We start from the raw sequence: 25035 nt of genomic DNA on the forward strand, positions 1-25035 counted from the left end.
ATAAGCCCGTACAAAGTTAAAGAAAGTTTCAGAAAATATAAGTGATGTTCTGACAGAGATTCCCAATTAATTGATATATTCCAGTATCCTTGTAGAATTCAAGCCTTATTTGAGAAGCAAATTAAGTTGAACCTTGATAGACTTAAATATGGCTCTGTTAAATGGATGGATTACTAGGGTGCCAGCATTTTAATTATTCTGGCTTTAGTGCTGTAAAGAGTAATGACTGGATGTATTAATTCTCTTGTTTCAGAGGATAAAGGATTAGTAGAATTGGTCATGATAGCAATGAAGTTCACTTTGCTGCAGATGTTCAGATCTGTTCCATCCATGATTTTAATGGCTTAAATGGTTTTTTTTTTTTTTTTTTTAGACTATCTAATCATTTCAGATATGACTCCTGATCTAGTTGAGTCTAGATCTTTCACAGAGTAACAGTATACAGAAAATCAGCCTGGCCATTTGGGGGAAGAAGAGTCCTACTCCCTTTTTACTTCCTTTAGGATTTGTTCTTACAGAAATGGTGATCATGATAACTTCATTGCACATCTCCATGGTGATCTCTGAGAACTGGCTGAAGTACAAATGTGTATTTACAAGGGAGGTGAACCTTTCAGGATCAAAAACAGGTGTAACTGCATAGACTTCCATGGAGTTAAACCAATTCACTCCCCATTTACATGTCACAAGCAATCACATATGTAGTCCTTGTCTTCCCAAACTCCCTGGAGATTAGTGATGTAAAAATATATAATAGTGTTTAATAGTGTTATATATTTTAAAGATCATGGTTTGGGAAATATTAGTTCTATTACAATATATATTTTTGCAGAAGATTTTTATGGGAACAGATTAATTATATTTAGTTCCTGCTACTGATCATGATGATTCAAGGCATGGCTGGAATTAGATTAATTCAGTGAAATGGAAGAATTTACTTTTATCACATCTGGAGTTACTGTATGATCATTCTGTTTTGAGGCCCAATATTAATTTTTTTTCATTTTGAAGTTCTGATTCATCATTTTTCTCAGACCTCATCTTGCCTTGGTTATTCTTTTTTTGCATAAAAATGATGTGCAGGTGACAGTCCTTAAGTATCTATTCTACTGTTTTTATATGATGTCTTTTCATAATTAGAGATGTGTATGTTGCTTATTGTAATGATTTTCATTTCTGCAGTAAGTCAGATCTGGGGCCTTCTTATTACCTTAATCAGCAAAAATACATATACTATTTTAACCCGTCCCTGTGATCATCTAAGGATTAATCTGACATCACATAACTAATTTAATGCAATTTCACATTACCATTCCTGAAACTTACCATGATAAATTGGAAGCTTTTTTCCTGTTTGCATCTCTAAATTGATAAGCTCTTTCATCTTATGTACAGTTGTTCCTACAAGCCGAGATCTGTTGGAAGGTCTCACTTGCTTCTTTCGATGGTGCCACTGATGCAGGGGCTTCAGTGGAGCCTGAACAGGATGCCACTCATGTCACCATCTCTTAAGACACGATTCAGCGCTGTCTGTCAGGCTCTCACAGTTTGTTGGTTATCACTTGTTGATGTTGAGGATGCTTATGTGAGTGCAGCACTTTCTGAATGACTAAGTGAAGCTTTCAGAGACTACCAACAACTTCGTAATAGTCAAAGCCTGTGTAGGTCTACAGTAAAGGAAAGAACATTCTCCTAAATATTCACCAGAGTATGTTCCAAACGTCTGAGTAGCTGATTTGGAAGCACAATAGGTTTGCCACAGGACTTGTATTTCCTTTGCCCAAGCTGTGGACAGCACAGATGTGGACAAGGAGCAGCTTTCAGGACTTATCAGGACATCATGGGTAAAACACTGCCAGTGATAACACTTATGGGTGATAACACTTGAAAATTCACTCATCTACTTGCTTTTAATCAAAATGCTCTTTTAAAGAATACTTCTTTGGTGACTTTGTTGTTGTTGTTTCTGTTTTTCTGCTACCATGAGCTTTCTTGGTATTCCTTTTCATGCCTATTCCTAGACAAATAGGTTTACAGCCTGGTTACTAATAAACATTTCCAATGCCACTCATTATTTATGTCATTAAGATCTAAAATGGCTGATATAAAGTCGTATTTTCACAGCAGTTACCAGGAAATAGTGCCTGGATTTTTACAGTGTGACTGTATGGTTCTATAGATATTGCTTTCATTTGTTAAGTGAGATTTCTGAGTGATGGCTTCTTTATGTATTTCTTGGCATTCCATAGACCTCACAGCGTCTCTGAATTGTAAGAGACAAGAGCACAATATTATGATTTAATTCATGGAATATCAAGTATTAACTGACTTCCTAAGTTCATCTTCTGTGTCCGTTGGGGTTAGAGCACAGTATTTTTAATTTCAGATCACTTACTCTGCCTGTATAGCCTTAAAATATAAGATGGATTTTAAAATGCATGAAAATCACTGAAAATGATTTCAATTTAGCAAATGTCTCTTGGATTAATCCAGATAATTAATCACACTTTTTTTCCCAGTTTGGAGGGGGGGATTTCTTAATTCCTTTCCCAGGGCTCAGATTTTTAACAGGATCAAATTGAATTCCAGGACTTCTTTATTTTCCCAGCAGAACATAATGTAGTTATTGTCTCTGTCGAGTCTTACATATTTGCTACAGATAGGAGAATTCTGTATGAGGAATAGGTCAAAATGCTTCATAAAATTCAGGGTCAGAGATAAATTTGGCAGTCAAATATAGAATATTATGTCAAGAAGAAATTTAGAAAAACCTTGTTACAACCATTGGCAATCTGGAGAGTTCTTCTCTCCAGAGTTTTATAAGTTCTTCTCAACTGTCTAATAACTACAACAGGCAAAAAGGCTAGCATTTATGTATTGCTTTAACCATGTTTCATGACAACACGCAAAGGAGTTGCAGCCTTTGCATGTTGACCAGGCTCTCATGGTGAAACAACACTTTACGTATTTATAAGGCACTTGTTTATTTATTATTCTTCATCCATAGGCATTTCTATGGATTGCAATAGATGTAATTTGAGGGCAAATGTTGAACTTGCCTATGTGAAGGGTGATTACTGGACATCATGCTGTTCTTCTGAATTCTTAGGTATCTGGGCTAGTTGAAAAGTTTGTAGCTTGAGGGGAAGATATTTAGTCTTTGCACTGAAACTTAATATTTTGGCTTGTCTTCTCTTTTTTATATCTCTTTACTAACATAAGTCGTGGTGATGTTAAAAAAATAAACAAAAATAAAAAGACAAACTGCTCTTTTTACAGAAGGTCCTTCTGAGTCTTCAATCTGACTTCAGATTGCTTAAAATGTCTTCCCAATCCTCATTACTGTTTGGAAATTCCAGTTATATATAATTCTGGAACAGTTAAGGTGAAACTTCTTTGAACAAGAGACAGAGCAGCATATTTCTCACCCTATATAATATGAATAATTCTCAGCACTACAGGATCCAAGCAAATTTCAGCGGCTCTTGCTGTCGTAATGAGCTACAGCCAGAATTCCCTTTTTGGGCTGTACCATAAATATATCATGTAATGTAGTGGAAGCCTCGCCGGCAGGCAGATGGCCAGACCCTCCCCAAAGGATTGGCACCCTTCTAGTTGGAACGTAAATGGGAGCCTCATTAGTCAAAGAGGTGTGTTTACTTCTCGAGCCTGATAGTAGTTACCGCCTTGTGGGGATGCAGAATTGAGTGAAGTGCAGTGACAGGATCAGTGACAGTGTGCTAAGTCTTTACAGAGGGCTCCTGAAGGCATTAGAGATCCAGGGACTTCAGAATGCATGAGGAACTATTTTAAAATAACTGTGGTAGGTGTCTGGCCAGCTGTGACTAATCGAATTGGAAGTTCTAGTGCACTGTGCACAGTAACATTGGAGATATTTGGGTTGCCAGCTCCTTTTACTGATTGAACAACCCCAGCCCCCGTGTTCCTAGACTGGAGGACGTTTTCCTGACACATTTTGTGGGTTGTTTTGCTGCTCAAGTGGCAAAAAGGAAAGATGCACACCAGAGTTGATGTAAAGCATATGAAACTCTAAATATTAAAATGAATATTTTAATGCTAAACCACTAAGTACTACTAAACTGATTCAATTGCAGGTAGATGTGGTTTGGGCATCACTATGATCAAACTAAAAGGTTTGCTTGCTCAATTTAGAAAAAAAAAAAAAAAAAAGAGGATCTAATATCCAGTGTTAATTTAACTGTGACTGTGATGCATATTATACATGCAAGGCTACATTAGGCCATACCATAGGTAAATGATGCTGCTTCTTTTAAGTCCTAATTCTGTATGTGCAGTAATTTGTGTTAGTTAATATCACTCATACCTTCATATCCCTCTTCTGTGCCCAGGATCATGCTTATTGTAATTCCATTTGAGCCTCAAATAACAAACAGGGTGGAAATGGAAACCAAGTTTTGAAAATCAGGACCTTACTTCCAGTGGCCCTTGCATTAAACAACAAAAAAAGTCTATTCCTGTCCCAGATATTTACACTTAATATCTACCTATTTCATCTCTAATGAATTATTCATACATGTATATGTGAATACTGTATGTAAAACCTTTCATTAGAGAGCAAGAGAGAGGGCTTCTGAATTCTGGAGCATATACCAATATCTCCTTCTCAGGTGTTTCTTTGATATGCCAGAACATCTTTCTACTGAAATCTTAATCCAAAGTTTCTACAGTGAAATGAGTTTTTATGCAGTTTCCAGTCACCATCAGAGAGAGCTTTTTCATGATCCCTGTTTCTTCTACCAGGAATGGTATTTCATGTTTCATATATAATTTTTTTTCTTTGCTGGCTGATTTCTATTAAAATCTGTTTATTGTTTCAGAAATTCATTTTGAAGTGGCATATTGCATTCCTGCATGTCTAAGCCCTCTGCCCTCCCTCTGAGTGCAGGCTTTAAAGTGGGGAGGAGGAAGAAATATGGAGATCCTTCCTTGCTGAGGATGTCAGGCCTCAGGAGCATCCATCCATGCACATGGTCGTCATTGGAGGGAAACAGATGCACATGCCAAGGCAGCAATGCTGCCTTACACCATAAAATCAGAAGCAGTATCAGGAGGATAGGACAAAGTTGCCCCAATTTTCCATTCCTTAGGGTTTTACAGTGCAGTTGCTCATACCAGCAACCTACTTTTTGCAACCTCAGTTTGAGCATTGCGTCCCAGGCAGTGGGTTGTCTGATCATCCACCTGCTCGCTCTGCCTTCCTTTGCTGCCACCTCCTCCCTTTTTGCATCAAAATCCTTTTGACTTCCTTTTCCAGCACTCCAGGCTCTGTCCTCCCTCTTCTCTTTTATACTGTGTCCTTATCCACATGTACATACACATTAACGTAGAGCCACATGTACTTATTTCTGTGAATGCCAGCACTGTCCCACTCACCTCTGCATTCTTTCCTGAAGATACTGATTCAACAGCAGCACAAACCTTGCATGTTTGTGGACATGAAATGTTTACCCAGTAATCTGCCTTATCTGGGAGTTTTCAAAGCCTCTTCCTTCAGCTTTTTTTTTGTGCATTCTCTCCAATGCAATATATCTGACTTTCTTTTTTTCTGAAGTATCAGTAATTTCAGGTTTGCCTGAGGTGTAGGTTGCTTGGGTATGCTGATATATGTGAAAGCATGTGAAGTACTTGCTGTTCCTGACTGCTTAACATTTTAAGGCAGAAATAAATGGTAGATAAAACACTGAATTAACTTTAGGCTGTATCGGTGGGTCAAGATTTCAGCTCCACTTTGTGTAGCATCCCCTAGTGGGACCCTGACCATAGCAGGGCTCTCACCTCTGAAAGTGGTGAGCATACAACACTGGGGTTAAATTCTTGAGACCTAGTTTCATTCTACAGTATTGGGAAAATATTCATTTTTTTGTTATTATTTTCTTTTAAGATTCTGTAGTAGGAGTTCACCGATGCTGCTGTTCCTCAAATTTTGCCATTTTTCCTTAGCCGCATAAAAATGATGCATGTGAAAACAGTGGTACCACAAAAGAAGGAAACATCAAATTTCTGTTAGAAAAGTACTGCACAGTAGCTGCTCCAGAGTATTGAAAAATATTTAAAACCTTTAGAAGAATATTGTAATATCACTTGTAAGATCAAGTGATCTTTTGGGTGCTCACCACTTTTAACTGACTTAAATACCAATAGAATAAATGCTTATTTTTCTTTCACCTCAGCGGAAAGAAAAACATTCTGGAATTACACCATTAATGTAGCCAAAAAGGATCACAGTGGGAAAAAGAGTGATCCAAATTTGGCCGTGATATCCCCTGTTCTGGGGCAAGCTGGAGATTGCTTGCATGTTAACTGCTGTTCAGGAACTCCTTGTTGTCACCTATAGACCGGACAAGTCCAGCTCAGTTTGCCAAGGGCTGGGATCCACTTTCTTTAAGTTTGATTTTTGGATAAGTATTCAGATATATTCATAAAGATACATTATTCAACAATTTTTTCTCATATGCAATGGAAGCATAGTTTTCAGTTTGTGGTATAGTTACATAGCTGGTTGGTGCTGTGGTATCATTCCTATTCCTTGATAGAATGAAGGAAACATTTTGTTTCAGATATCAGAAACTTTATACTTAAATATTTCCTGTATGCATTCCAGACAAATGATCATACAGGCTGAAATCTGTATGTATTTATACAAATACCTGGCACTTGTCATAGAATACTCATGAATAATATTAATATTTGAATTATAACTAACTGAACTAAGAGGATACCTTTAAAATATTATTTTAAAAATACTGTATAGGACAAACTCTACTATGTAGACAGGTCTATAGGGAGTAGGTCCCTCTACTGAATTGCTGAAAACAGTATTTCAGCATCATGTTTTCTGGTGCTGTGACCCCCATTCAGCATAATATGATGTTTATTGGTGTTCCCTGATATTAATATTATAGATACTGATATTCACTGTAGCTTAGTCCAGAGCAAAGCATGTAAGGACCTGTTTCTTAATAAGAATATAATTGGTTCTTGTTGAGCCGTTTTTTCTTTCTTTTCTTCACTCTGCAGTACTGCTTCTTTCACTCTTAAAATAGTTTAGCATTAAGGAAATTTACCCACGACATTTTAAAGATTGTCTGATTGTCTGATTCTAAAATACTTACTACTCAAAGTGGAAGTAGCATTATTTTTGCTCAAGTTGATGGTTTTCATATCACCATTTCCTTTTACTTTTGGCCTTCCTTGAATGTGCCTGTGGTAGCTTTTTTTTACAGAAATCCATGTTTGGAGTGGGATTCCCACTTATCTAGGGAGTGAAGGTAAGCCAAGCAAAAGAAAAAAGGAGAAAATAAAGATAAATACATAAATAAATGCTAGCTTTTCTAAAAGTCCAAGTAAACGACCCAAGCTACCTTAGCCTGGCAAAGGCATAATGGTAAAAGTCACTAATTTGCCTTTTCTCCAAACATCTGTTGTTTTCCTCACTTGCACCACCCTGTCAGCCACTGTGCTTGTTTGTCACTGTGAGATGTCGGAATTTTATCTAAGTGTCCTTAAAATCCAGATAATTTACTGGCATGGAAGGACAAAGAATGTAAAGCCCTGTCTGTAGCAGAGGGATGTTCAGCTTGTGGTGACCTGAGAAGCTCTCATGGTGTCCAAGAAAACTTATCTCTAAGTTTTCTTTGTCTAAAACTTTCAGATAGTTGGAAACTGATGGTTTTAAAATGAATATAATTCAAATTCTGTGTATAGTGTCCCTAGAGACTTTCTATTTTAGCCATAATTTCTGTCCCTCTCCTTGTCCTATCCTACACATGATTCTTTTGAACTTTCACCAAGAAAAATCACCTTACTTTGAGTATTACTGTCTCAGCAGTGATGGTCAGTCTGTTGCAGTCTTCGAAAGAGCACACGGGAATAGAATTGCAAGTCCACCTTTGGTCCTTCCACTGTAATAATGCTCTGCTAATTTAATGGTTTCTTTGGGCGAGTTCATTGTCTGCAGAATTTATAAACTCTGTTTCTTAAAAAGAAGCCTTCAGTGAGTTCCTGTTTTGGAAGCTTATACAAGCAGCAGGACTTTCAGTATGTTGGTAGCAAACTTTTCATTACATGGGCACTGCTGAATTTGCACAGCATGAGATCTTGCTGGGTCGAGACTCTTTGCATACAACGTATACCTAGTAGCAAAGTTGATGAGCTTAAACATCAGGGAGAAAAATATACATCAGAATTTATTTATTCATATATTTATTGTTTGAAGCTCTCTACCCCTACTTGCTGTCAGGCTAACACTGTTTTCCTCCACTTGGGCAAAAGAGCAAAGTTTAACATTAAAAAATTATTCGTATTGAATATGCTTTATTTTTTTTTTTTGAGTAAAATCAATATCAGGAGAGTTATCACGGTAGATCATCTTTGAAGTACAGTACTTTGCCCTTTTATGACATGACTGAGAATTCCAGTTATAGTTATACAAATACCTGGGTTTGGAGAGAGGAAAAAGAAGACAGAAAAACCAACTCCAAACTTTCTTCCTGAAGCTGGACATGAAAACTATTACTTGAAAAAACCTGCATCCTCAACACTTTATAGAATATAGTATTTTATGCTACTGAGTATGCTATTCTGGTGGCAAAATATTTTTTTTTCTGTATAATTACTAACATAAAGTCTTGAAAAATAGTTGAAGCATTCACTGGGCAGACATGCAAGTGTATGATAAATACTGGATTGTATTGGAACTTAGCTGAGACACAAAAGTTCAACTGTGTGTCAGCTAAGGACATAACCTCTGATTTCAGCATGTAATACTTGCCAGAAATGCCACAAAATGCCAGTTATCTGCAACTTTGAAAACTCTCTCATTCTACCATTCATTTTATTCAGTCTGTCATAGGCTACATATGCACATCTGCCCATTGCTTTTTCTCTCTGTCTTTTGTTGCTTTAATGCAGGATTCTGTTGTTTCTGTGGTTTGTGTTCTTTTCTTCCATTTCCATATTTTGCTGACTCTCCCATCATTCTTAATTTCCAACATCAACTGTCTATCAGATGTGGTTCTTTCTGGACTTTCCAAATACAAATATTAGGAATATAATATATATGTATATTATATAATATATTTAATAAAATTAATATTATAAATAATAGCTAAAACTCTTGTTACTACACTAGCCCCCAAAAGTAAAGGTCAATTTTTATATGAATCTTTATCCTCTTTGCCTGATTACCCCAATTGCAATAAACAGTCGTGGCTGTAGCCAGACGCAGGGTCTGTCTTTTGCAGGGTGCAAACGCTTCCTATGTTGCATTGCAAGTGGGTGGGCACGGGCACACGGGGCAAGAGAGGTTGTCTTTTTCCCCAGTAGAAATAAATAGAAATAGTAGTGTACCTTAGGAATATTGTATGGCTTCTGTCACTCTGTAAAACAGATTTTGGAGAATGTGCATGTCGTTTTGGAGATGCACAGGGGCTAGATGATGAAAATATTTCAGTCTTTGCCATTTTCACTATTCACATACATGTGATGATTCTTGGTTTTAATCATGTGTTTTGCAAGCATTAATCTGATTTTTATAACTGAGTGTTGTAGCATTTCTGTATGTTGAATATTTTGCCTTTAACTGCTATATTTGTCCTACCGCCTTGAGAATGACTGGTTATATCTACATTGTGTGTAGCTGCTTTTGCTGTTTTAGTAATAAGGATTGCCATTTTTTTTTTCTGTAGTGAAAGGAATAACAGATAGAAAAGTTTAAAACTGAAAATTTAATACCATATGAATACCAAAATTCATTTCTATTTCTTTTTTCCTTTTTTAGTTAACTACCTTCAATTTTAAGGTGAGGATCAATCTAAACAGTCAGACTAGAAAGTGTCATATTTTGTTAAATAAGTTAGAAATGCTGTGTTTAAGTCTCAAATAATAATGTGTTGAAGAGGTTTTTTTATTGTAATCTTAATAAAATATTTTTTGAATTCTAGCAACAGTACCAGTTTTATAAAAATGTCACAATGCCGTTTCCTGGTTAAGTATTTAGCTAAGTATGATAAAATAAATGTTGATTTTAATGCCAGTTTATTGTGCAGAAAGGTTATTGTCCTGGTTATTTTAGATTTCAGTTTACTCAGCATATGAATTAAAAAAAAAGTTATTAGCTTGGACTGTTTCATAGTGAATTAAGAGCTAGATTTAGTGTTTTAAACTGAGTAATTCTGTTCTACCCTTTTAAGTCCTTTATCCTATAAATGTAGGATATAGGATGAAATTAATCTAGTAGGATTAAGGATCAGTTTTAATAAGTTGCGCAGTTACCTTAGGAAGTATTGGCTTTTTCTGAATGAACTAAGCAGATAAGGTACGTAAATAAGGTGCAAGAAAATAGTGCTTGGCTGTAGACCAACTTTACCTCTTTTTGAAGTAATTGTAGGCACATAACTCTATTTTTTGAGGAAATCCTTCTAAATGTTTGTAAAATTCTGTCTCAGAGAAGTGCAATGTGTGTAGTCAGTACTTTTTGCAATATTAAATGCTAATGAAACAGAATAGAGTAATTTTAGACCTCCTTTTATCAAAAAAAGTGCTTCAAATTAAAAGAAAAAAAACTTCTTATAATCCCATAAAAAATAAGAATATTATTCCCTAATCTACACATGTATTAATAGAATTCAGGGATATTTAGGCATATATTTCCGAGTGCCCCAAAAGGATGTTTGAACATGCTTGAGTACAAAGTATAAATCTGAAGAAAATAGGCTGTGATTTTTAAGAGCCTCATTCAGAGTTCATTGAAGACAGTAGAAATATTTCTCTTGATTTTTCAGCCGATCATGTTGGATAAGATGAGAACTGAAGAAAATATTGGTACTAGTTAATCTCTAGAACGGACTCATTTTTTATGCTGGGAAATAACATCAAATCTAGCAAGAGCCATAGAGAACCTTAAGCTCAGAACTAAAGATGTATTTCACTAAGCCAATAGATTAGCGTAAGGTTTAGAATGTTTGAACGTTCCACTCTTAATTTCTTATGTCTTTGGTTTTTCCTATCTTGTCAAGTACAGTGCATTCTTATCTCCAAAGAGTAAATATGCCTATTTTACCTATATAATATTTATATATGGACAGGAAATAGAAGTCAGTATCCAGATTTGCTGACCCTTGAGATCTAATATTGACCTCAGCAAGTATTAACTTCTCAGATCAATAAATGCTGTTATTGACCTCTAAGAAAAATCAATAGCAGCTTGTTAATTTGCAAACTATGACTGGGAGAAAACGGTACACATTTTGTTCTTCATTATCACCCTATTTATATCTATATTTTAACACCTTCAGTATTTCCACCTAGAGATCATCATGTCAAAACATTTCTATCCCAGATGTTAGAAGGTTGGGGAGACAGACATTGTACATTATGGAGCAATTGATGAGCAGTCCATGTTATTTCCTGTATCTCATGAAAGTAATACCCAGAACAGCTCTGGATCACCTGTGGTTTTTTCCTTTTTTTGGGTAGTCCAGTTCATTCCATTTTCTCTGGTGCTCTTCATCAAAACATTGCATGGAAGTGATGTATTTTAGCTGCCAAAATAACTTTTCTACATAGATAATAAGAGGGATGAAAGACTGACTACTGGAAATGAGACAGAAAGTGATCACTATAAAAATTATAATTAATATGCAGTAGATTTTTTCCTATTTGCATAAGGATGACAGGTTTCCAAGCAAGAGCTTGCTCTGCAGCAGGCTGAAATATAACAACCTGACTATATAAGAAAAGAGAAAAGTTTTAAATGATGAAGTATTGGTAGAGAGGTGTTTTTTTGTATCATAGCAGTTTTTGTGTGTAAACACTGAAATGTCAGTTTTTACATAGTTTGAAATGTCTAAAGAATGCCTGTTGCTGAAATTCAAATGTCATAACAGTTCTTCTGCATATATATCACTTTGATATTTAAACTTAAAAACCTCATAAATAATTTAATATTACTTTGGCCTTGTCATGATCTGACTGCCAAAAAAGGCAAAGTCTCATTTTTATCTGGTCCGGAGAGTTGTGTTTTCATTCACACAAGACAAAGCACAAATCTGTCAGCTTTTTGCCATCATTAATTCTATTTGATACATGTACAGTGATCTTGGCAAACTATTGCTATATATAAAGAACCTTTTTCTTCATTAAATGACACGTGAGGTATTCAAATGGAAACTCAAGGCAATATTTTTAAGTTTTGCAATAAATGAAGTGCATTTATGTTGCCAGTCTGGTGGTAGCACAGGTTTGTCCCCTTCACTCTCTTGAGCTTCAGGAACCTTCAATCTGTTATCCTCTTGAGAGACAGGGTCAGTTATATTGCATTCCTACTGTAGCAAGGCCAATATACCATAGTTGGAAGCAAAGGCAGGACCAAACTACAGTAATCTCTGACATCCAGACAAACAAATGCTGAGGCAGATTTGGAAAGAGGCTTGTGGTGAGGATGTAGTAGTTGTTGTGTCACACAGGAGTCCTGAATGATCAAGTAGGGTACTGGTGATAACACTGATATTTCCTGCAAAAGTCTATGCAGGCATCCTCACAAACAGAACAGATTTCCCTGCTTTTCTGCTTGATGCCTTGAGTCACCTTTGAGTAGCAGGGCAGTTTGGATCTTGCTACATGAGATGGAAGCAGAAGTGTAGCAGGAGGATGGCAAGTTTAGAGAGATTGGAGGGTTAATAATCAAAACACAGGAGTAGAGAGGTCAAATCACTCTTGACAGCTTAGAGCTATATCTTTTCAGCCCATGCAGAATGCAGAGCGGCACCTGATATTCAAAGAGCCAAACTGTCCATGGTCTCTCAGCAATTTAGTGGCACAGAACAGTCTGGAGCAACCAGCTTCTTTGGATTAAGTGCAAGCCAGTTCTGCCTCCTTAACTCTGGAGGCCACTTATTTTTCAATTGGTAAATTATCTAATCTGCTGAGCAGCACTGTGCCCAGCCTGGATCTCAGTGTAACCCAGGGTGTGGGGATGACAGCAGATGATGCCCATGGCAGTTCTGATGGCCCCTTCTGTGGCTGTCTCATGCTTTTGAATTCGCTATGTGCTCTCGTAGCACTGACTGTAAAAATTAACCAGGGCTCAAGAAAAAGCTCAAGTTTCTGGTCCTCTATGAGCTTTGAGGACCACAATATTTATATCCTCTCATAAAATCCTCTGTAATTAGTAGATCCGTTAACTTGACTTTTAATGTGAAGCTCTTTATGTTGTTGCTAGGTGTAACTTACCAAAAAGAGAATGAAAAATATTCCACGGTGTTTTAATTTTAAAAAAAGTACATCTTGTAACTTATAACTGTAAAATTACTGAATTTAACTTGTCAATGTGTGTCACTGAGAGCATAGTCACTGATTTCCATAATGGAAACAGTTTAAGTTTTTGCACCAGTGGTCAGTGGGGCACATACACGTAATGTTATGAGATGAAATGTCCTGCTTGGCCTCCTTGTGAATGACTTCTACAGCTTTATTAAGGGAATTTTCCATTTACTTCCTATTTTGGGAAAAAAATGGCTCTACATTATTAAAGTACATAAAATATTTGATGCTATAAAATGGATCTATTTTAGTTTGATAGACCAGAAATATGCTGCACTGTGAGGGTCAGAGCTTATAATACATACCGTTAGTACTTTTTCATTTTTCTGTATTAGGAGATTAGTGAAAAATAAGCTCTATCAATTAAGTTTTATTACAAAATTATCTTCAGATGTACAGCAGTGAAGATGATATTGAGTGATAACACTAGAGTGGATTTTGTATAAAGCAATTACAGCCTGAAAACCGCAATCTGAATGAAAATATTGCTCAAGGTTTTTTATAATCTAGTATTAATATAAAAAACTCTCTCTTTAGAAAGTGCTTAAATTGCCTATTTAAAAACAAGACATTCCTAAGGTGTTAGTGTGTATTATTGACTGAAAAATACCTCGTTTCACTGATCAGACCTTAGCAAGTCTGAAAGGCACATGTAAGCATACGGTTCTCCTCTCTTCAGATGATTCTCAGTTTATAATATTGCTGTGTTTTCCAAAAGGTATTACTTTGTGTCTTTGAACACTGGAGTTCATAATCCACAGATTGTTTTATGTAACTGAACTTTGATGCTATGATTTTTTTTGTATTCTTAGAAGCAATGATTTACCCTGAGAGAAGAAGCAAGCCTTTTGCACAGTATAAAGTAATACATACAGCCACATGTGTTTTCTTGTCATGTTACAGTTCTGGAGTTGAAAGTGCGGTGAGTTTTATAAAAACGCATTTGAAGAACTTCAGATGTGTTTAATTCTGCTAATAATGAATGAAATGTATTGGAATACTTTAATCAAACCCATAATATTGGTCTATTGTCCAACCTTTAGTCGGACAAACATATAAAATACATAAAATGCTTGTTAATTCAGAAGAACTTTTTCTAGTTCTGCAAACTAGTATCCTATTTCTGGCATAGGGTATTTTGCATATGGCTTATTTGCTAGTGCCAGCTTGTTCATTCACACTAGTTATTTTAAAATAACATACTTAAGGATTTAATTGAGTTCAGGGAAGTAGCTCTGTAAGACACATGCTTTGGAATACAGTGAACGGTACCTTTAAATGGGTCAAATTAATTGTGAGATATGTATAAGTTGTACTCCATTATTTCATTGTAGAAAAATAGTTTATGCCTCTGACCAAATCTCCGGTGATGCCAGCACGAAGCAAGACAATCGAGTCAAGTGGCTATAGGGTTTCCATCCTTTCAAATTGATCTAATTTGAATCATTTGAAATCATTAAGAAATGATTTAAATAGTTTAGATAAGCTGAGTCTTAGTCCTGGCCCTTAAGGCTTTGGCTGCTAAAAGTTCACTAGGAGCTGGACATACACCAGCTCCACAGGCCATCAACTTTATTAGTGTGGAGATAAGCTGATTAGATCATGTCAATCAAAGGTGCCAATATCTCAACCGAGTGTCTCTCCCAGTCTTTCTCTCCTTCTTTGTTGCCCGCTTCAATGCCTTTTTTTTTTTTTTTTTCAAAAAAAAAGGCAAGACGTGTGTGTTATGCATCCCTCTGGTTGTCACCAAGCAGGGTGCAAGGCTACTGTGATGATGTGATGACTATATTAAAGAGTACATCAATTTGTTTTAAAGTGTTTTGATTTTTTTATGGTGGCATTAAGAGAGAGAACATTGTGGTTGCAGCTTTACTAGAAAGCAAAGAGTTCTAGAAGGAGAGAGAAAAAAAAAAAAAGTGTTTCTTTGAAACCTACCGGGTCTTTGAGTCTTGCTGTGCCCATGGGCGCTTAAGTGTTCCTGTAACTGGCATACTCTGATCCACCACCAGCTTAGGTACTATTCTTCTGTCCAAATTATTTATATAAAATGAAAAAATGTCTGGATGTTTAAGCCTTACAGTTGTGATTTTAAATATGAGATAAATGTACCCCTGTTTGGGAAAGGTTTGGTTATACCAGCGAGGAGCATGTTATATTGCAACAGTCTGGGAAATTATAGTGTGAAGTGAGGTCGAATTAAAAACAGATGCAATGACCCTCTCTCTGAAAATGTATCTGTGCCTGCATTGAATAAACATATGCAGGTATTTGCATCTCTGCTTTGTGGAGGGAAAAACAGATGAACGGAACAGCAACTATAACAATGTAATAGTTCAGTGTTTCAGCTTTGGGCTTCGTCATTTAGTTAAGGATGGTATAGAGGAAAATGGGGCTTTTGTTCTTCACATCTGAAGTTTGCTCACACCATGCCTCCCTCATACTTCAAATGCAAACAACAGAAGCCCATCCTTTTCTTCCATCACCCTACACTCACCACCCAATGGAGGCTGGAGCTGCAGTGCTGCAGAACTACATTGCCACACTGGATTATCTCTTTAGTTTATCTTTAGTCTTTATCAGTTATTCTTCACTTCACTGTATCAATTTTCCACTAACCAATCAAACACGCCGCTTAGAAAACCCTGTTTGACTATTTCTTCTAGATAATATATATCTTCTAGATAATTATAGCAACAGAGATCCACGCTGACATCGCATGTGTTACCTATCCTAGTGCCAGAGAGAGGGATTTTTTTCCTCCTTCCAAGCTTGAAGTGGGTCCTTTCTGGAAAACACTGCTATTTGGGGATTTCCAGGAAAAAAATCCAGTATTTGTGGGAGGGACTGTGAGAATATATTTGGATACTGGACTTCAGATAAAACTCATTGAGGCATTGTCTATTTACATAGAGTTCTCTCTATGTAAATACTCTTTTCTAATCTCACTTTTGTTTCCTGCCAGTCGTTTTTGCAGACTCTCTGCTCAGTCTACATGCAGAGGGGAAGGTAATAGCCAGCTCTAGGAGGATATCATAACCATAAGCTGCCAGCATTATTCAAGCGTTTTTTAACTTTTGTTTTGTTTTGAGAGCAGCAAGTCCCAAACAGGTTTAAAGACTTGCTTGGGAAGACATTGGACAGAGGAGAGTGGCCTTATTGTCTTCTTAAAGCTAATTAGAATTCCCCAGTGTTTAGATGGGGTTGTTGACTTGTATTTTTTCCTAGCTAATAGCTCTCATGCTGCAGTTAGACTCAATTGGAAACAAATGTTTTGCAAAATTATTGAAGGAAATCTATCTAGCAGACCACTAATCAAATGACACACCTTTTTCCTCCAGCTCCGTCCCATATTAAGGCGACTAATTCATTGTTTATAATGTCATTCTGAATCTAAGAAGATTTTTTTTGAGTTCCAGCTTGACCTTTATAGATCTTCTTTATTTTCTTTAGCCATATTTTTTCCAACTGGTGTATGATTCTGATGCAGCAGTCTTACTCTTTACTGGGAAGTGTGTTTACTGGGCTGTGTGGGACTGTGTAGCATGTAACTGAATCAGCCATGTAAAGAACATGATGATAATATTCCATAGTAAGTTCATCTTGTAATTAGAGATAGTTGGAGCATAGGATTTGTCTCTTAAATAACACTTTTTACTCTTCTTTCAGCCAAGTAACAAATGAAGGAACTTTTCTCTGCTTCAATGCTGTTTTGAGTGGTTTTACTATTGTGTTATTTCAGCAGGCCTTTTGGTAGATACTTAAATTCAGTTTAATATAAGGCCAGAGATGACAGCAAATACAGCCTCTAGGAAGACAAATTAGCCAAAGCAGCATGGAGCTTTGGTAAGCTTTTTACTCTAGGGCTTCAGATGCTACTGAAGTTACCTGAAGATCACATCCTACATGTGTTGTATTTGGGGATGGGTGTACCTGATGAAAATTATATTATTGCTTGTAAACATCCTCCCATGGTTGTTTAAAAAAAAAATCTAGAACACTGTCAGTAGGTCTGATATCTTAAGGCTCTTCGACAGCAGACTTACGATGTTCTTGTTAAAAGTACTTAAAAGTCATTTAAGGAGGGTCCTGACTTAAATGATGTACAAGTCATTTAACTTTGAGGCGACCATCTTGAGGAATTGATTTGAATGTATTGACTCATTTTGGAGATTGGGATATCGTTTCAGAATTAAAACCTGGCCAAATCTGATGTTTTTTCATTTGGAAGTTCTGTCCTTAAACAACCAAGAAACAAATTCAGTTCAAGGCATCATTACAGCACAGACATGAAGCCTTGAAAGTATCCTTGTCATTCTATTTGCCTTTTTTTTTCAGACTATTTTTGTCACAGATTATTTTCACCATCTGATATTAAGCATGTTTATGAGAAGTACTCTAAGTATCAATATAAAGAGCTAAAATTAATTGCTTCCTTTTCCACTTTTTCACAAAGTTCCTCAAATAGTCTTCTAGACCAATTTGCTGGCAATGAATATACTGATTAGTGTACAGAAGTGTACTGCATATATGGCACTAGAGGCCAGGTTAAAGGTATCCTCTATGAACTATCGAAACATTGAAGCCAAGATGTTTTAGTATTAAAAAAAAAAAACAATATTTGTTTTATGTTCTTATGTTCTTATGTTCTTCCTTCCTTAGTCCATCTTCAAGCATTAGAGGGCCACAAGCATCCATTTTCCCTGTTTACCCTGCAGCTTGCCAGTTTTCTAAGCAGAGAGAAATGTAACTGAATCCTGGAAAGTAAACCTATTACTGCTAGTCTTCTTTTTTATTGGAAGACAGTTGGTTTTAACAAGTTTCTCAGAAATTGTAATTCAGAAAAAGTCATCAATTTTTATTTATTTAATTGTATTCCTGAATTTGTGAAGTATCACAGCTCTTCTGCTTTTAGAAGAACGTCTGGATATCTTTGCTTTATGTGTTTTGGGAATTCTTATTAACTGAAACGCAGTCACTTTCAGGAGAAGTGGTAAGATTGTACGTAAGGGAGGATTTTTCTTAAATAAATAAATAAATAAAAGAACAAAAAAGAGAGAGAGGAAAAATCTTTTCCTGTTTCTTCCCTGAGGCTGAACTGTTTATCACTCCATCCTTGTTCAATAGAAGTGAATTTTATAATAAAATTTTCCCTAATCGGGCTCTGTCAGTGAGGTGTCTTATCGTGGGGAGGAAAATGACACCGATCCTATCGAAAAACAGAAACGATGTCACAGTGTCCCCAATCACAGCTACTCAGCTTCCATATCTACCTTCTCCACAAACACCAAGCACTGCTTTTTCATAAGAACATCAAAACCTAGCGAAGTCATTAAAATTGCACCCGCGTAGAGTTGCAGGGATCAGCCGCACTAGCGCAAAATGGGATGTGGGAAAACAGACTCTCTAAATGTGCTAATTCCATTGTCACGTGTTTACGGCTTAATTTTAATCAGTTAAAAAAGCCACACATTGCAATAAATTGGCATTATCTTCTGTGACACCAGAGGACACAGTTGGTTCAAGGATTTAGAGGGTCGCTGGCAACAGTATATAGTGCTACAGACAAAGTATTTTTACGCTTGAACTACGGTAGCTAAGGTGCAATCCCCAGTTAAGACTGCAAACAAAGACTATAACCCACACAGTACTAAGTTCAACATGCAGACCACCTTCAGCCTGGAGCCAGGCTAGAATGCTAAGCTGAATAGCGCTCAGGAACGTCTTCTACTTTAACAGTTAGAGGTAATTTGTGGGCTCGTATAATTGAGGTGGAAATTCAGCAGCATTCTCTGATGTGTTCTCTGCCATAATGAAGAAAGATCGATTGGAAAAAAATAAATCCCTCTGCCGTGTTTGCATTCAGTTGCTAAAATGCCCGTGCTTGTTTACGTTGTGCCATTAGGTTTCTTCCTCAAAACTGAGCACTGCGTTTTCCATTTCGGCACCTGCGGAAATGCGGGTAAATCAGCCCACACAAACTGGAGTGTGATATTAGGGATACTGCTGCTTCCACCCAAAGGTTTGGGGAAAGTTGGAGTTTTATAATTAAGTGGTATCACAGGTCACATGAGAATTGTGTGCGGTGTCCTTGTCTAGTTCTCCTCCCATTTTCTTTCTTTTCCTCCCCTCTCCCCCTTAGACTTGCTCTATCACTTGAATATGGCTGATCAAAATGTTTAGAAGCAGCAGGAGAATTATTTTCTGTGGAAGAGTATGATCTAACTAATAAATGTCCATCTCAATTAAATCATGTCTATAAAAGTTGTCTAGCTTTATTTTAAAGGATCAAACATGAAAAATGTGTGCGACCAGTTTAATTCTAAAGTGAGCAAGAAGGCAGCAACCAAAGAAACGTTGGGGGTAGGAATTTAACTTTTACTGGATATACAGCCCCTATTAGGAGGTAACTACATCCATAGAAGAATGTAAATGTCTTTGAAACAACACTAAAGAATGCTACTAAGTAAATACACAAAATCATTATTACAAAAATTCCAAGATGCATTTAGTGCTGGGTACAGGTCATCACTCTGCTCTTTCCAACATTTAATATTTTGGCTTGGAAAATGTAGTGCCAGACATGTAGTGTGTCATTTCCATGTATTGCAAACCCTTAAAGCTCTCCAAAAATAAACATGAAAATGACCAAAGAAACTGCTAGCTAGCAGACTAATATGAACAGTGTTAGCAAATAAAATGAAGCTAGTGTACGTATCCCTTTTGCACATAAAGAAATATTATTTAAGATATATGGAAAAAATCCTGCACAACTGTTCTAGATAGAAAACAAAGGGCTAAATTGCCTGAGCTTAAATCCACATTTTTTCATTGTTTATAATAAAAAGATGCAAATAATTCAAAATCAAATTTCTTTAATACAAAAAATTGCTCCTAATCTCAAATTAACTTATCCTTAAGTAAGTGATATTCAAAAACAAGTTTACAGTTTGTTTGTTTTTTTCTGGACTAAATATCTTAATTCTGTCCTTGTAATTTTCATGCTGATTTGGTAACATGATGCAATTCATGTTTTCTGCGCATCTTACCTGTTTAAGCATCTTGAGTAAATTTGCAGGGTCATTTTATTAGAATAACTAAAGACAAGGAATTGAGTGCAAATTTAAAACGGAGCTCTCCTCTGTGTCTGGATTAGCAACGAAGTCTGCATGACAAAAAAAAGGGACTTCTTTATGTCAGTATACTTGGCTTTGTAAAGACCTTTATTACCTTGTACTTATTACCAAAATGCAAACTAATATGAATTAGTTGTTCAAGAGCTTTCAGATGAAAGTTTTGGCTCTATATTTTTACTGCTAAGTGTTCATATTGTATTGGGATGAGAGTAAATCTATACATACATGTTATTTATAAGTGTGTATAATATGTATATGTAATAATATGCATATAGTTTTTATTTTGTTCTGCGGTGTGGCAAATTAGCAAGGGGAGTATTCCTTTCACTAAGCAAGCTGCATTGCTCCTAACTGTCCCCAGGTGAGACCCCCTGAGATTGCTCAGCTCACTTATACAAGTGATATCACTTATAGTATGTCATAGCCTGGTTTGGGACATCTGTTTTTCCTGGATTAGCTGTTTTATAACTAAGGTGAAAATTATTATTCTGTTCTTTAGAGCCCTGAGCTCGTCAGTCTGTGTTTGTCTCTCTCTCTCTCTCTCGTTCTCACCCCCTGTAGCCCTGGTTTTACAGCCCGCACTTAGATCACCCTCTGCTGTAACTGCGCTGTGATCATGTTTAAACCGAATTACTGATTTTGGTTGTTTCCAACAGAGAGAGGGTCAGGGTGGGGAAGGCGGGAGAGCTGGTTCACGCCAGGTGCATGTATTGAAGGAGAGTATTTGATTGTGCTCGTGTTTGCTTGCTGCTGCTGCGATAAAATTCTTAGCTAAACCTCTTGTTACCTATGGCACAGTACCGAAATATTTTACGGTTTGCATGTCGTGTTCCAAAAACAAAAGAGTAAATCTAGCTAGATGTTTGGTTTCTAAAAAGAGAAGCACAAAAGAAGCAATATTAATGTACCACAATATGTATGTATTAGTCTCCTGAATATTTACATCCTGTAGTTTTTCTTTCATAAAAGATGAGTGAGATTCATTGTTTCAGACCCAGCTTTACAGAAAAGAAATCAGTATAAATGCTGTTTATTTACAAACTCTGCACAGACGCTGTTTCAGTTTCATCTTTTATGTTGTGAATAATTTTGTGAATTCAGGTTTCTAAACATGTGTTTTGTGTCAAAATAGCCTTCCCCGCACGCAGCTGATCACTTCTGTGTATCGAAGTTATGTTTAGCTGCAAAAATGCAACAAAACCGGAGGGCTGGCAGGGATTTATAACCCTCGGAGCCTGGTGTGTTATATACTTTTGCACACATAGGCTGCGCCATTGAGCCACCAGTCGGACAAAACTGTTTTCTTACTGGAGATTGTGTAATGGGTGGAACTGAAGATGTACTTCACACAACTGGATATCAGCATCTTTTTGTGTTTGTTGCCATAATGGAATTTGGGGGAAAATGCAGCATGTTTTTAAGTACCTACTTGCGACGTTAGTCAGTGTCTTCTAAGTTTGACCCCATTAGATTATTTTGTATCTGTAAATATGCTGTAGTTAGTTTTAAATACAGTGCTTATAACACAGCTATTTGTTCTTTTGAAATGTATATCAATTTCTTATTAAACATTTATCCACATGCCAGGGATATTAATAATAAATTTGCAAAAAACACAGCTAGTTATATTTGAGTAAGAGTTAAAAAATACTGTGTTAATAGTATGAAAGTAGTTTGAAGGTAATTTTTTTCTGAACATAATTTAAGCTAATTCATTTCAAAAGGTGTCTGTTACTCTATTTAAAGTTACTTTGAAAAAAGTGTAAAGATACTATATATGCATATATATATATATACACGCTTACTTTTAGTTTAGGTATTGAATTTTATCCATACAATAAGATCAAGCAATTAACCTCTCTATCTGTGAAAGGGATTTGAGAAGTCAAAGTGAATATTATTGCCGCTCATCTAATTGAAGATGTAAAATGTTCTGTAAATCTAGGCAAAAGCTTATTCAGTTCTGCTTAATTTGTATTACACATTAGTAATATATTTGCATAAGCACTAACTACATCTGATGGGGGATGGAGAGAGTCTGGGCAGTGTATTCAAAATTTTTTAGTTTCCTGGGTTATGTTGTCTTTCAGAATTAGATATTTGGTATTTTCTACTTCTTGAATTATGAGTGGGGGACAATTTGTGGAAAATAAAAGTACCTTTATATGAGATTATCAGTCACTTAATGAAATGAAGGTAATAGGAAAAGAATGAATTACCTTCTCTAATGGAACTTTTAAAGCTCCAGTTAATAACTGATTAGTGAGATAAACTTCATACTCTGTAGATATATGATATACTGTTAAAGATGCTGTTTCTGTTTCAGAAAAACCTCTGTTAAGGAACATGTGTGTTTTATTTTTAAGTGCCAATCTGTTTTATGCAGTTAGGCTCTGTATTTTCTGACTGTTGTCATTATAACTAGTTTTGCATGTGGTTGTCTGTCTGTGTGTGTTCTATTTATGCGTCTTTGTGGAGAAAATGTTTTTGTGGGGAGGATTCATGCTATCTTTAATCATTATTTGCATGTTTTAAATCTTTGTTTTGTATAATTGTAGCTCAATTGCTGCTTTCTTTGTGGATTTAGCATCCAAGTTACCTGTAACGTATGTCATGTTTGGCTCTGATAAGATTACTTCTTATTGAGCAAAACGCATTTTCCGATGGTCCTTTCCAGAAACATGTAATATTAATTGCACATGTCATAAAAAATAACATAGAGTTTGGGTTTTTTTTTTTCTTTTTTTCCCTAATATGGTTTTATCAGGGCACTATTCTACCATTTTTACAAGTTCCTCAGTAGGGATGTTTTAGTTTTTCATTTTACCAAGGTATAATGTGGTATTCCGAAAACGTGCTGTCACTTAAATCTTATGTACTTAATTTAGTTAGGAGACATATGTCTGTGATCACTAAAAAAGCATAGCAGAAAATATGGTATAAAGAGCATCAGACAGGATCTGCTGCTTGACACGTATGTTTCTTCTATGTAGAAAATAATTACAAAGTAATCAGAAACTCTTCTTCTTTTTCTAGTATATTAAAGACATGTTATATAAGTGTGGTACAATGGCATGCACAAGGTTTATTTTACACCAGTGCAACTGTGGTTAGGAAATTTTGCAGTCTCTGCAGCCGATATAATGGATCCCATCAGATCTCTGACCTTGTAATTATTATTGTATATATTACATTGCAGCTTCTGTTATCATAGATGTTAGGACTTCTGTCTTGCATCAAGACTCTGTTGTCTTGGTTGCTGTGCAAGTGCAGGGAAAAAAAAATAGCCCACAAATCTGGCAATCATAAAGGTGTGAAGGACGAAAAAGTAGGAGAAGGAAAGGAGAAAACTGCAGTGATGGTTAGTGTCCTGAACAGGGATCTCATCTGTGATCCCAGATGAGCAGAATGCAGCTGTGTCCCCCATATGGCAGATTTTGGGGAATATTTTGTCTTATATCAATTGAGTTTTAATGAAGGAGTTGAGAAAGTTTCTGAGAAGCAACAGTGGGTATCTGTAGATTGTTTTGAGAATCCTGCCAGGGTGAAGCAGCAAGGGAAGGGAAGGAGCATTTGTCTGCAAATGCAACTGGTGGAAACTTGGTCTGTTTGGCCAGTCATACATATTTGCCAAGAGACCAACTCATACATTGAAAGAAAACTGATAAAATAGTATTGTCCAAGCCTTGAAAATGAAGATGAGTAACCTAAATTTCATATGAGAAAGGGATGGAAATGTGCTTGAATATTTAAAATTATGATCTGCCTAAAGCTTAGTTGTTCAACTGTGGAATCAATGAGTGAATGTTTTAAAACCAATTGCTCAATTCAGTGTTAGTGATGAATTGAGAGACATAATTGTTGCACAACTGTCGGCTGTCACAGAAAACATTTTCTATGGCTCCTACAGCCTTATAAGGCATTGGGAGGCTGTACTTATGTATCTTTTGTATGTATACCCACATGCACAGCATTTTTGTTTCTCTCCTTTTGTATGTACATATGCAATTCTTCAGTGGAGTCTAGGATGTAACAAGGAAATCTGTGCTAGCTTGTGAACATGTAAATAGAGGAATTGCTGTTTTTTTAGTAAAATCATTGCAAAATGAGGCACTGTGTTTTTCACCTGAGGCTGGACTTGTATGCCAAATGCATGTCTATCTTTTCAAACTATACTTGGTAGAAGTATTAGTTCCCCTGCAAAGCTTTCCATGGAGGGAGCTGGTGTGGTACTGCAGCCGCAGTCTGTTTGGTCATGGCCTTAGCATGGGACATGGAGTCTGCTAATTGATTCTGAGATCCTCATTGCCAGTAACTGGGAATGGTTATGTTAGCCCTTCAAGAATGAAGAAAAGATTGTTCAACAATATTGTTTTACAGTATTTATTAAAGTATTATTTTGTTTGTTTGTTAGTAGTTCACTATTGCAATGATGCCTAAATGCTGCACAGAGATTTAAGTAGCAGGTGATCTCATTTCATTCCTCAATAATTTAATTCCTGATCCTGAATGACGAGGCTTGCCTCCTCCACTGTGTACC

General features: G+C 36.3%; 1 protein-coding gene across 4 annotated transcripts in view; it reads left to right on the plus strand.

Annotated features, from left to right (window-relative positions):
* The window catches only part of VTI1A (vesicle transport through interaction with t-SNAREs 1A), a 251075-nt gene that overhangs the window by 59542 nt on the left and 166498 nt on the right, over positions 1-25035 (plus strand). The gene's annotated exons all lie outside the window — the stretch shown is intronic.

This window comes from Nothoprocta perdicaria, unplaced genomic scaffold (genome assembly GCF_003342845.1).
Source record: "Nothoprocta perdicaria isolate Ctin4 unplaced genomic scaffold, notPer1 scaffold_7, whole genome shotgun sequence".
Classification (NCBI taxonomy): domain Eukaryota; kingdom Metazoa; phylum Chordata; class Aves; order Tinamiformes; family Tinamidae; genus Nothoprocta; species Nothoprocta perdicaria.